The sequence below is a fragment of the Erpetoichthys calabaricus genome, chromosome 2 (assembly GCF_900747795.2).
Source record: "Erpetoichthys calabaricus chromosome 2, fErpCal1.3, whole genome shotgun sequence".
NCBI classification, from domain to species: domain Eukaryota; kingdom Metazoa; phylum Chordata; class Cladistia; order Polypteriformes; family Polypteridae; genus Erpetoichthys; species Erpetoichthys calabaricus.
The window spans coordinates 110,487,230-110,498,876 of NC_041395.2; the positions used below are offsets into that span (position 1 = coordinate 110,487,230).

The following is an 11,647-nucleotide window of genomic DNA, read 5'->3' on the forward strand; positions in this document are numbered from 1 at the left end:
TGCAGTTGTGAGTACACGAAACAGGGAGTTTGTTCTTGTACTTTTATTTATTTGTATTATATGTCTTCCTATTTGTCGTCGTCTTCTTCTTATTATTATTGTTATTAGCAAGTAGACTACAAGAATGTGTAAATAATGAAGCTGGGCAATTTCAGCACTTATGAGATTATACCTAAGTGCACTGTACCATTGTAATATCCTTTTGAATTTATAAAGTTAGTAAAGCTATTGAGTTAATAAAGCTATTGCAATAATCATAATGTGCATGTCTTTTTCCGTATGAACAACTGTAAACCTACTTTTGCCCACCCCTGTATAATAAAGAAACTATTTCACAGACACAATTTTATATGTGGCAGAAGGATGTAGAGGGCATACAGGTAATGATGTATCTGTGCCCATATGATCTAACAGTAGACATTGAGAGTGTTCTTCAGAATCATGTGGTGCAATTTACTTGTGACAGAAGCACTACATTTTTTTTTTTGGTAAACCATTCAAAGTGTGGCTAACATCCCACGAGCATTTAAATTACACAATTGTTCTTTTTGCTTCACTTTAGTTCTTTTCTGACAATATGTTATATATAAACATATATAACAGTTGTTTGCATCATGTTTTAAGATGACTAAGAAATTCTTGAAAATGTCTGTTTTTGGCACTTTGGCTGTTTTATGAAATGTTATGTTGAATCAAGAGCTGGTATGGTTAACTCAGCTTGCTACTTAATGACCGGAAAAATATGTCAATTCCATTTTTTATGGTGTATTTCATTTAAAATTCTAAAGTCACTTTTGCATCTGTCTAGATGGACACAAAGTGAACATTCACTCTTGCTTGATGGGTGACTTTTTTTTTTTTTTTTAAACTGACCTTTTAAAACTTGGTACAGCGATTATAATCTCAGGATGTCTTTCATGGCATTGGAATAACAATAATTTTCCAGTATGACTACCTTATTTAAAATGTTAGTCATTTCAATACCTCCTGCAGTTACCTGCAATCAAAAATTTTTATGGTAAATTATTTTAATTATTTATAAATAGAAAATCACTAGAACAAAAAATGGTATGTCTTAACCTTCTCTGCTGCTGAATACACGTGACAATAAATTTGGCCTTCAACAAGACCCAAGGCTAAGAGTTGCATTATGGACATGTCACTCACTAAAATAAATGAGTAAGTCATAATATGCTGTAGTAGCCTTTGGTTTACATGGTTCAATAATATTGTCCTTCCAGTTTCATGTTTAACAATGTCTGCTTTATCTGTTATCTTTTATGTGAGTATTTGCACATCAGTGCATTTGTGACGTGATACCAAGCAGTTTTTTTTTTAATTCATCTGGTGTTCCTCTATTCCCAGAACAATACTGAGGCAGCCAAATAAATACATTACAGCAGACATGCTTATTTTTTTTGTAAAGCACACAAGGAAGTGTAACACTTACAGGGAATTCAAAGCAGTAAAGAAAAGACAAAATTGGAACTCATGCTCTCCTGTTGCACAATCCCTATCCTCAGGTGGGTGGCTTGTCCATCTCATGTATACCACACCAAAACACTTCCTTCTCTTCTTCCACCTCCCTCTCTCAGTTGATGCTGGGTTCTCTTCTTTCTGCCAGTACACGTTAGTCCTGATTGTAGACTCTGTTTCTGTGGTTTGAATTTCCTTTAAACCTTATACCAGAAATCTACCACAGAGTCAATGGCTACAGAGCTGCCCTTTTAGAAGACATCTGAGCAGACTTTGTTGTCCCCACTTTTCTTAGTGCTATGTAGCAGTCCTCCTAGACTACTGGCTTTAAATTGTCATCAGTGGCCCACTCCTCGCATTGTGGTACTTTATATATCACTACTACACTGGTTGGAGGGTAATGGCTAACCCCCTCCCAGTCCCAATCCTTAAAATGGAAACAGGGTACCAGGTTTGTTGTTTGGGAGGAACTATGCCTCCTTATGTAACTTTATAGTGTTATTAGGTAGATTAGTTCTAGGCCATCAACTACATTTATAGGGCTTACAGAATTCAATGGCTTAAATCTCTGGAATGCAGATCAGAAGATCTGCTGTAGCTTCCACTTCCCAGTTAACTAACATGTTACACTGATTGTATGTTCTTGAAGGATAAAATCCAAACGAGAGTGTAAAAAGTGAACTTTTGAAGGCATGTTGCATCGAACTACTAATTAGGAAGAGAGAAGCTCCTCAACTAGTTACTTTCAGTTTTCCACTTTTGTATTCCCAACAAAATTGTGTCACATGCTTTCTTTAAGAAGGCTGTATATTCTCTTATCGCTTGCTTACCTGTTACCTGGTCAAGACAGTGGATCAACCCAACCTTGCATAGTTCTGTAAAAAACATTTAAACAACACCTCCTATCTAGACAATAAAAAGGCATTTTTCTAACTTTCTGGATATAAATTCCTGGCTTTTTTGAAGGAACATAAAGAGAGAAAAAATACTGATTGAGAGCAACAAATGTGTAGCAAATACTTGATTTTGGGTTGTTTCCACTCAATTTACATTAAGAATAAGGTAAACTAACATACGTCAAATAATATTCTAAGCATGAAAAAAACTTATGCCATAAAATAGATGTAACCTATTTTTTAAAAAGTATTTTTTTAACAGAGTGTTTTAATTGAATCTGAAATCTTACTGTCAGTGGTAGAGAAACTCCAATTTAAGAAATGGGTTCAGTAACACCTAAATCTGTGTATACTGATTTTTTTTTGCATGGAGAATTTTGCTGCAGACCAATGTTATAATTTATAAAATATATATACTATTTTAATTACAGTCCATCTTTTAGTAATTATGAGTAATCCTTTAAGTATCTCGGGTACCTGGTTACCCAGCTATCAGAAAAATGTCCCAATGTATACATGTTACTGCTACAAATTTCATTGGTTAAATTATATGTACTCTGCTTCTGTAAAAAGTCATATGAAAAAGTAAGTACACACTCTTTCAATTGTATAATTTAACACATCAGTACATATCTAACAATCGTAATCCACACTTGTATCAAGTCGTATCATGCATTACAAATTTAGTACAGTGATTTGATTGTTACTCACAATGCCATGTTTGCTGAAAAAAAAAGAAACACACTGCATCACTACAAGAACCTTATGCCAACTGTCATGCATAGTTGTTGAGTGGAGCAGGAGGTAATTTAGGGTTGTTTCATAGCTACAATTCTTGAATCCACCTTTTTATACTGGGGTACAGTATTCTAAAGGATAAAGTAAGGGTATCTGTCTAGCGGTAAGGTTTAGTCAAAACTGAACCATGCAACAGAACACCAGAAAAATCTACAAACGACTGGATGAAAAAGAAAAGAGTCAAAATTTAGGAATGTCCACGTTAAAGTCCAGACATCAACCAAATATGGTACTTTAGTGGAACCTTAACACAACTGTGCATAAATGAAAGCCCTCAACTATCAATAAACTGAAGCAGTGTTGTATGGAGGATTGGGCCAAAATATCTTCATTCTGGTGAAAGAGACTGATAAACTCATGATTATCACTTGTGTCTTGATATGTAAAAACAGAAACTAAAACACAGTCTACTCCCTTTTTCACACAATTCTATTATTAAGGGAGGTTGTGTAAATGATTTGTTTATCTATTCCTATATTTATTTATTTCATATGTTGCAAAATGCCAGTTCTACAAGTTTTCAGCTTGTGTCATCCACATGTTTAGTAACACATTGAATGCTCACGTGTTTTTTCAGTTTAGACACAACCTAATCCTGGGTTTAAGGGAGTATAAATAACAAGAAGCTTTATTTGGATGAAGGGCTGGTTTCTATAAATAGACTTGCCATTTGAGATTAATTATTTGGTATGTGTGTGTGAAATTGTGTAGATCTTATGCAACTTGGAGAACCTCAGCGATTACATTCAAAACTGTATTTGTCACCTTATTTCTAACATGCTATATAAATAGTACATAAATACTTAAAGGGATACCTTTACACAGGCACATAAATTTCTTTATAATTACCCTTAACTGGAACAATACTAAATATAACATGCAGAAGTCATCAGGAACAGCATAATGTAACTCGAACATTTGATTTTCTGAAATGGCTTAATCCAGTTCCAGGGGAACAAATTTCAACAGTGTGCTAGTCTATCACACGGCACACACCCACCCTCAGTCATGGAGGGACAATTTAGAGTCTTCGATTACCCTAATGTTCTTTGTATGCCAATGCCATGAACTCCTGAGCATTGTCACAAAATACTACTGGATAAATCTAAGACAACATATTAAAATACCTCAACTAAATAGCTTTAAATTGTAATCTGTAGCATAGTGAATGCTCATAAACGCAATGTCCATCCATTCATTCATTTGCCAAATCCACTTATCCAGAACAAGGTCATGAGGAAGCTGGAGCTTATCCCAGCAAACACTGGACACAAGGCAAGAAATATCCCAAGACAGTGCACCAGTCCATCGTAGGGTAAAACTTATTGATTGTGTCCATTAATGGGTCTATAAGTTGGAAGCTCAGTGGCTAGTGCTACCACCTCACAAAGCATCCTGTGATTGCCTGATTGTCATTTATGTGGAGCTTGAACATTCTGCTCATGTCTCTGTGGGCTTTTTCTGGGCGCCCGGTTTTCCTCCTCCCTTACTGCCAAGTGATGAAAGGATGCAGCCACAAGAGCAGAAAATGATGGTTCAGAAGTTGAAATGAAAGTCAGAAATGTTCCTAACTCAAAACCAATAAATAAAACCAATCTTTCACGAAAACCAAAGTCTAAGTCAGTATTAAAATCTTGAATTACTTTGCCAAAAATGGTTAAATATAACATATTAAATTCTTGAAAATGTATCCACAGCCTTATACAAAGTGTCCCAGCACAGAGCCAGTTTATGCACTGCTCAGAAAAAGAATGGAACACTTAGATCACACATTGGATCTCGATGAATTAAATATTTGAGTGAAAAATCTTTACCGAGAAATACTTTGTAATTTGTTGAGAACACAATGATGTAACAGCGGTCAATGTAAACCAAAATCACCAACCCATTGAGGGCCGGATTCAACATCACACCTAAAATCAAAGTCAAAAACTGAAATCACAGGCTGATCCAACTTGATTGAATTTCATCACGGCAACTCATAATGTGACTTAGCAGTGTGTATGGACCCCACATGTCTGTATGCACTTCTCACGACATCTGGGCATGCTCATGATGAGACAGTGGATGGTGTCCTGGGAGATCTCCTCCCAGACCTGGATCACGGCATCAGTGAGTTGGACAGACTGTGGCACTACTTGGCAGCGTCGGATGCACCAATATATAACATTTCAGAGGTTCTCAAATGGATTCAGGTCTGGAGAACAAGCGGGCCAGTCAATGGCATAAATGGCTTCATCATCCAAGAACTGCCTACACACTCTGGCTACATGAGGCCGGGCATTGTCCTGCACCAAAAGAAACCCAGAACCCACTGCCTCAGCAAAAGGTCTGACAATGGCTCTGAGGATTTGATCCTGTTACCTAATAGCAGTCAGGGTACCATGGGCCATCCATGGATATGGCTTCCCAGACCATCACTGATTAACTGCCAAACTGGTCATGCTGGATGATGTTGCAGGCTGCATAACATTCACAACAGCATCTCCAAACTGTTTCGTGTCTATCACATGTGATCAGTGGGAACCTGCTCTCATGCGTGTAAAAAACTGGGTACTACTGGCAGAGCAGCCAATTGTGGTATCCATCCATCCATTTTCCAACCCGCTGAATCCGAACACAGGGTCACGGGGGTCTGCTGGAGCCAATCCCAGCCAACACAGGGCACAAGGCAGGGAACCAATCCTGGGCAGGGTGCCAACCCACCGCAGGACACACACAAACACACCCACACACCAAGCACACACTAAGGCCAATTTAGAATCGCCAATCCACCTAACCTGCATGTCTTTGGAATGTGGGAGGAAACCGGAGCGCCCGGAGGAAACCCACGCAGACACGGGGAGAACATGCAAACTCCACGCAGGGAGGACCCGGGAATCGAACCCAGGTCCCCAGATCTCCCAACTGCGAGGCAGCAGCGCTACCCACTGCGCCACCGTGCCGCCCCAATTGTGGTATTCTCTGGTGAATGCCAATCAAGCTGCACGATAAGGCGCTGTGAGCACAGGTTTCACTAGAATACATTGGGGTCCCCATGCCACCCTCATGGAGTCTGTTTTAACAGTTTGGTCAGAAACATACACACGACTAGCCAGCTGGAGGTCATTTTGTAAGGCCCTGGCAATGCTCCTCCTGTCCCTCCTCACACAAACAAGCAGTGGTCCTGCTGTTTGGTTGATGCCCTTCTATGGCCCTGTAATTGTGTAATGGCCCATCTCCTGGTATCTCCTCCATGCTCTTGAGACTGTGCTGGCAGGCACAGCAAACCTTCTTGTGACGGCATTTATGGATGTTCCATCCTGTAGGAGCCGGACTACCTGTGCAACCTGAATCGGCTCTAGGTACCACCTCATGCTACCAGTAGTGACAAGGACACAAACAAAAAGCAAAACTAGAGAAGAATCAGTCAGGATGGATAAAAAGAGAGCAATTGTCTGTGGCCACCACCTGCAAAACCATTCCCTTTTTGGGGATTGCCTTGCTGCTTCTTCTCCAGTGCACCTATTGTCACCATCATTTGTACCAAAGCAGATGAAGATGATTCACAATCGCTTATGCTCCTAATTGGACAGACTGACATCTCTGAAGCTTAACTGATTTGGTGCTAGACTGTGATAATTAAGTGCTTCCTTAATTTTTTGAGCAGTGGTGGGGCCCATAAGAAGAACACATTGCAAATCTAAAACAAACAATAATGAATTACTTTAATGATAAAATAATTCATAACAAAGGTAAATAAATATTTATCAACCTTATATTCAAAAAATGTAGAAAACAAACCTTGAATGCCAATAAGATAAATTTCTAATACCTTGCAAAAATTATCAAAGGTTTGAAAATTATAACACCCACATCCCCAAAGATAAGTAGGTTAGGTTAACTGGGGATTCCAAATTGACCCAATGCTAGTCTGTGTGTGTCTGTGTGGGTGTGTAAGTGAGCTCTGGCATGGACTGGTGATCTAGTCAGGACTGTTTTCTGATTTGGGCTAAGTGCTGCTGGAATAGGCTAAATCACACTATGACTCTAAGTTGGATTAAGTGGGTTTAAGACTATTGTGTTATATAATTTCTCAACCAGTGACATATTAGTCAGTCCAAACAAGTACTAATATCTTTAGCGTTAAAATACAGTTGATGCAATATACATGCATAAAGAATAAGGTCATTTCTCAAACAAGGCCATCAAATACCTATGCACCATAATGGTTTTGTTCCTACATCCCAAAGACTCACAAGTTATGTTACTTGAAACTCTAAACTGGCCCAGCGTGGGTGTGTGTGCATGAAAGTGTTTGTGGCACCTGTTCTACAATTGGTTTCCTTCTTGCACCATGAAATTCTGCAATAGGCACAGGCTCCCTACAACTCCAAGCTGGTTAAGTAAGTTAGAAAATGGAAGGTGGATGGACTGAGTAAATTTCTCAAGTAATACAAGTGCCCTGCTGTAAGGAGGTAAAAATGTCATTCAATAAGATAACTATTTGCCTTTATAACTTTTTTAACATATTCATTTGGAACCTTTTTGATGGTGATTTCTATAGACATTTTCATATTTACAATTTCTGGATAAACAGAAGAAATACTTATTTCAGAGTGTGCTGCAATTTATATTAAGGATTTCAGATTTAAATGTGCTATATAATTTGAAATGTCAATTTAATGGATTGATCGTTTTATTTAATTGATTTACCTAGGAGATGAGATCCTTTCTTGACTTTAATGACATGGTATTTTATGTATAGTCCGTGGAACATGCAGCCCATGATGGTGTATTTTTGAAGAGTTCCTGGTTAATAATATAAGGAAAATGGAGGCAACATTTAACAAAACGATGGGTAAGATAAAAATACAATCCATCTATTCATCTATAAAGCATTCCAATAATTAATATTTTACTTCCATGTATTATTTTATTATTATTAAACAAATTAATCAACATTCTCACAGAAATTACTACATACAGTAATAAGACAAGATTTTTTTGGTAAAGATGTAAGAAGAGAGATCACTGCTGTAGTCAGGATAAGAAATGATGTAGTAAATTATGAAAATTTCTGATTTGAAATTATGTTGTGGTACATTTGCTAAGAAGCACTAATATTTAGTTGCTAAATTATCAAACTGCTAAATGATTACAGCTTTCAAGTAGAGTTTGAATCTGTTTCAGAAGGATAAGAATATTTCATATATAACCTATAATAATTATTAAATATCTGATTTGATAGTGACATACCTTATTCCCAATAACGTGCAAGTATTAAGACAGAATTTGAACTTTTCAGTTTTCAGTTATTAAAATACAATCATAACCTTTTTACTGAAACCTACTTAAGGTTTACTGTAAGCTAACATCATATTAGTGGAACAGTGTTTTTTGTTGTTGCCCTGCAGATCAAATTTCCTAGGTTCAAGTTTCATGCGTTGTCATTGCCACTTTGGATCTTCCTTTCAGTACCCCAAACATGTCTATTTTAGATTTATTGGTGGCTATAAATTGACTGCATATTTTTGGCTCCTCCTAGTGCTACCAGGATACGCATGTGTATGACAATGCATGTATATTGGACTCTACATTCTGCTCAGTGTAGGTTGTTGCCTATCTAGGCTATAGCTCCTGTAACACTGAACTAAACAGTGTGATAGATTACTGAGAAAGTGGTTGACATTTTAGTTATCACTGACATATGGTAGTTGGTGCTGCTACCTGACTGCTCTGGAAGATGGCTCGATTTTCATTTGATCCTCAATACTACTTGAGTGGGGTTTGCATGTTCACCCCAAGATTGTGTGTGTGTGTTTTCCTTTCATATCACAAAGAAAATAATTTTTATTCATGACTTTTAATGGATGGAATGTGAACACAACAACTTTAGAACAATCTAGACAAGAACAGGCCATTCAACCCAGCAAAGCTCACCAGTCCTATCCACTTAATTCTCCTACAAAAACATCAAGTCTAGTTGTAAAAGTTTCTAAAGTCCTACAGTCTACCACACTATTTGGTAAGTTATTCCATGTGTCTATGGTTCTCTGTGTAAAGAATGATTACAGGTATGTGCATCTCTGTGCCCTGTGATTGTATAGCACCTCATTCAGGGTTACCTACACCCATATTCCAAGATAACATTAAAACTTGAATGAAATAAGACAGAAAATGTACAGATGATAAGTTAATCATTTTAGTACCTGTAATAAGGAAGACTGACTAGCTGTTTTATCATTATTATTATTATTATTCAAAATTTACTCTAGGATAGTCCCCTTACTACCATTTATATTGGTCCTAGACCAAGACATAGGGGCCCAAAGCTCATGACCATAGGCAAGGGGAGGGAGGTAGTTCAACTGGTATATCACAAGCTTCACCTTCTGACTTGGCTCCATCTTCCCCACTGTAGATCAGTATAGCGAATGCATGACTGTGTTCATGGCTCCAATCCATCTGTCAATCTTACCATCCCTTTTTCCCTCACTCATGAGCAAGACCCCAAGTTATTTAAACTCCTCTACTTGTGGCAGTAACTCACCTCCTACTAGGAGAGAATAGTCTACCTTTTTCCTATGGAGGTTGCTGATCCTCATACCTGCCGCTTCACAATTGGTCGCAAACAGCCCCAATGCGTGCAGGAGTTCGCAGGCCAATGAAGTAAACAGGACCACATCATCTTTAAAAAGTAGTGACCTGATTATAAATTACCAAACTGGACCCCCGCCCCTCCCCAACTTTGCCTCAATATTCTGTCCATTAAAACCACAAACAGGATAGCAGACAAAGTACAGCCCTGGCAGAGTCCCACACCTACTGGAAATGGTACTGATGTTTTTTTCAGTATGCGGTCCCAGCTCTCACTGTGATTATACAGGGACTGAATAGCCCTTATTAGGTTGCCCTGGAACCCCATACTCTACCAGCAACCTAATCCCTAGCCAACCCCAAAACCTAACCTAGGGAAGGCGTATGACCAGGTTCCTCGAACTCCACAAAACACACGTAGACCAAGTGGGTATTGTACCATGCCCCCTCTAGCTGTTCCACCGTTCCACAGCCTGGACTGAATACATATTGCTCCTCCTGGATCTGAGGTTCCACGACAGGGAGGAATCTCATTTATAGTATCCTGGCATAAGCTTTCCCAGACAGGATGAGGAGTGTGATCCTCCAGAAGTTGGAGCACACTCTTCTGTCCCCCTTTTTAAAAATAGCAACCATCACCCCGGTCTGCCACTCCAGAGGCACAACTCTTGATGACCACACGACGTTGAACAGACATGCCAACCGTGACACTACACGGTAATGTCCAGAGACTTCAGTGTTTCTGGGTGGATCTCATCCACCCGGGGGCCTTGCCACTGAGGACTTGATTAACTACCTCAGTGATCTCCCTCAGGAAAATGGGCATTGATCCCCCATTAGCTTCTGGCTGTTTCACCTCCACAGAGAGCATGTCCATCGGGTTCAGGACCTCCTCAAAGTGTTCCTTCCACCACTGGACAACATCCTCGGTTCAGGTCAGGACTTCTCCACCCTTGCTGAGAACAGCCATAGTGAATCCCTGCCTTCCCTTACTGTGGTGACTGATGGTTTGCCAGAACCTCTTTGAGCCAAATCGATAGTCACTTTTCATGGTCTCTCCTAACTCCTCTCTCAACCAGGTTTGTACTTCCCTGGCCACCAAGGCCACAGCCCTTTTGGCTTGTCAGTACCTCTCTACTGCTTTGGGAGTCTCCCATGCTAACCATACACCAAAAGCCTTCTTTTTCAGCCTGATGGCATCCTTCACCTCTGTGCCCACCACAGAGTCCTTGGGTTGCCACCTCGAGAGGCACCTATGACCTTCAGGATGTCTCTCTTCGCAGCTGCTTCAATTAATGAAGGCTATGCACAAGGCCTATTTGGACTCTTATGTTCCTAGCCTCCCCGGGGGTGGATGTAAAAACATGGACAACGACAGAACGTCGGGTTTGAATTCTGTACGTGGAATCCATAATGTGTCATTGCTAACCACTGCGCCACACACCCTCTGACAACTTACGTGTATACAGTTCGCACTATTTGGTTGCTATTTACTTTGTTACTTCGCATTGTGCTACACCTTGGAACAATTATTTAAAATTGAATACAATTTAAAAATAACAATTATTACAACAATGACAGCTATAAGGCATATACGTTTCCTTTGGCATGTTATCGTAAAAAATCAGACTCACAAAGTAACACGTTTGAGGCAGCGAGTGACTCTCCTCTACCTTTGAGTGCCCTCTTTCGGTAAAATTGAACAAGCGAATAAATAGTCTGTGAAACGTTCAGCCGAGTGCGCAGCTGACCTCTCCCACTCTGTCCCGAAGGATGATGGAATATGTAGTCTTGTATTGTGAGTCTGCGCGTGCCTTTTCTCCAAACATTTAAGTTTCCCTCATATCACAACAGTTTGTAAATGTAATTCTTCTTTTATTTCCACTAGTACAATCGAT

The 11,647-nt window shown here is 39.2% G+C and overlaps 1 protein-coding gene across 1 annotated transcript in view; it reads right to left on the reverse strand.

Moving 5' to 3' along the window:
- Nucleotides 1–11,444, reverse strand: part of LOC114646252 (lysosomal membrane ascorbate-dependent ferrireductase CYB561A3) — a 54,038-nt gene extending 42,594 nt beyond the window's left edge. Inside the window, exon 1 of the mRNA XM_028794356.2 lies at nucleotides 11,384–11,444. The gene's annotated coding sequence lies outside the window, so the exon portion shown is untranslated. The remainder of the gene's footprint in view (nucleotides 1–11,383) is intronic.
- Nucleotides 11,445–11,647: the final 203 nt, after the last annotated feature.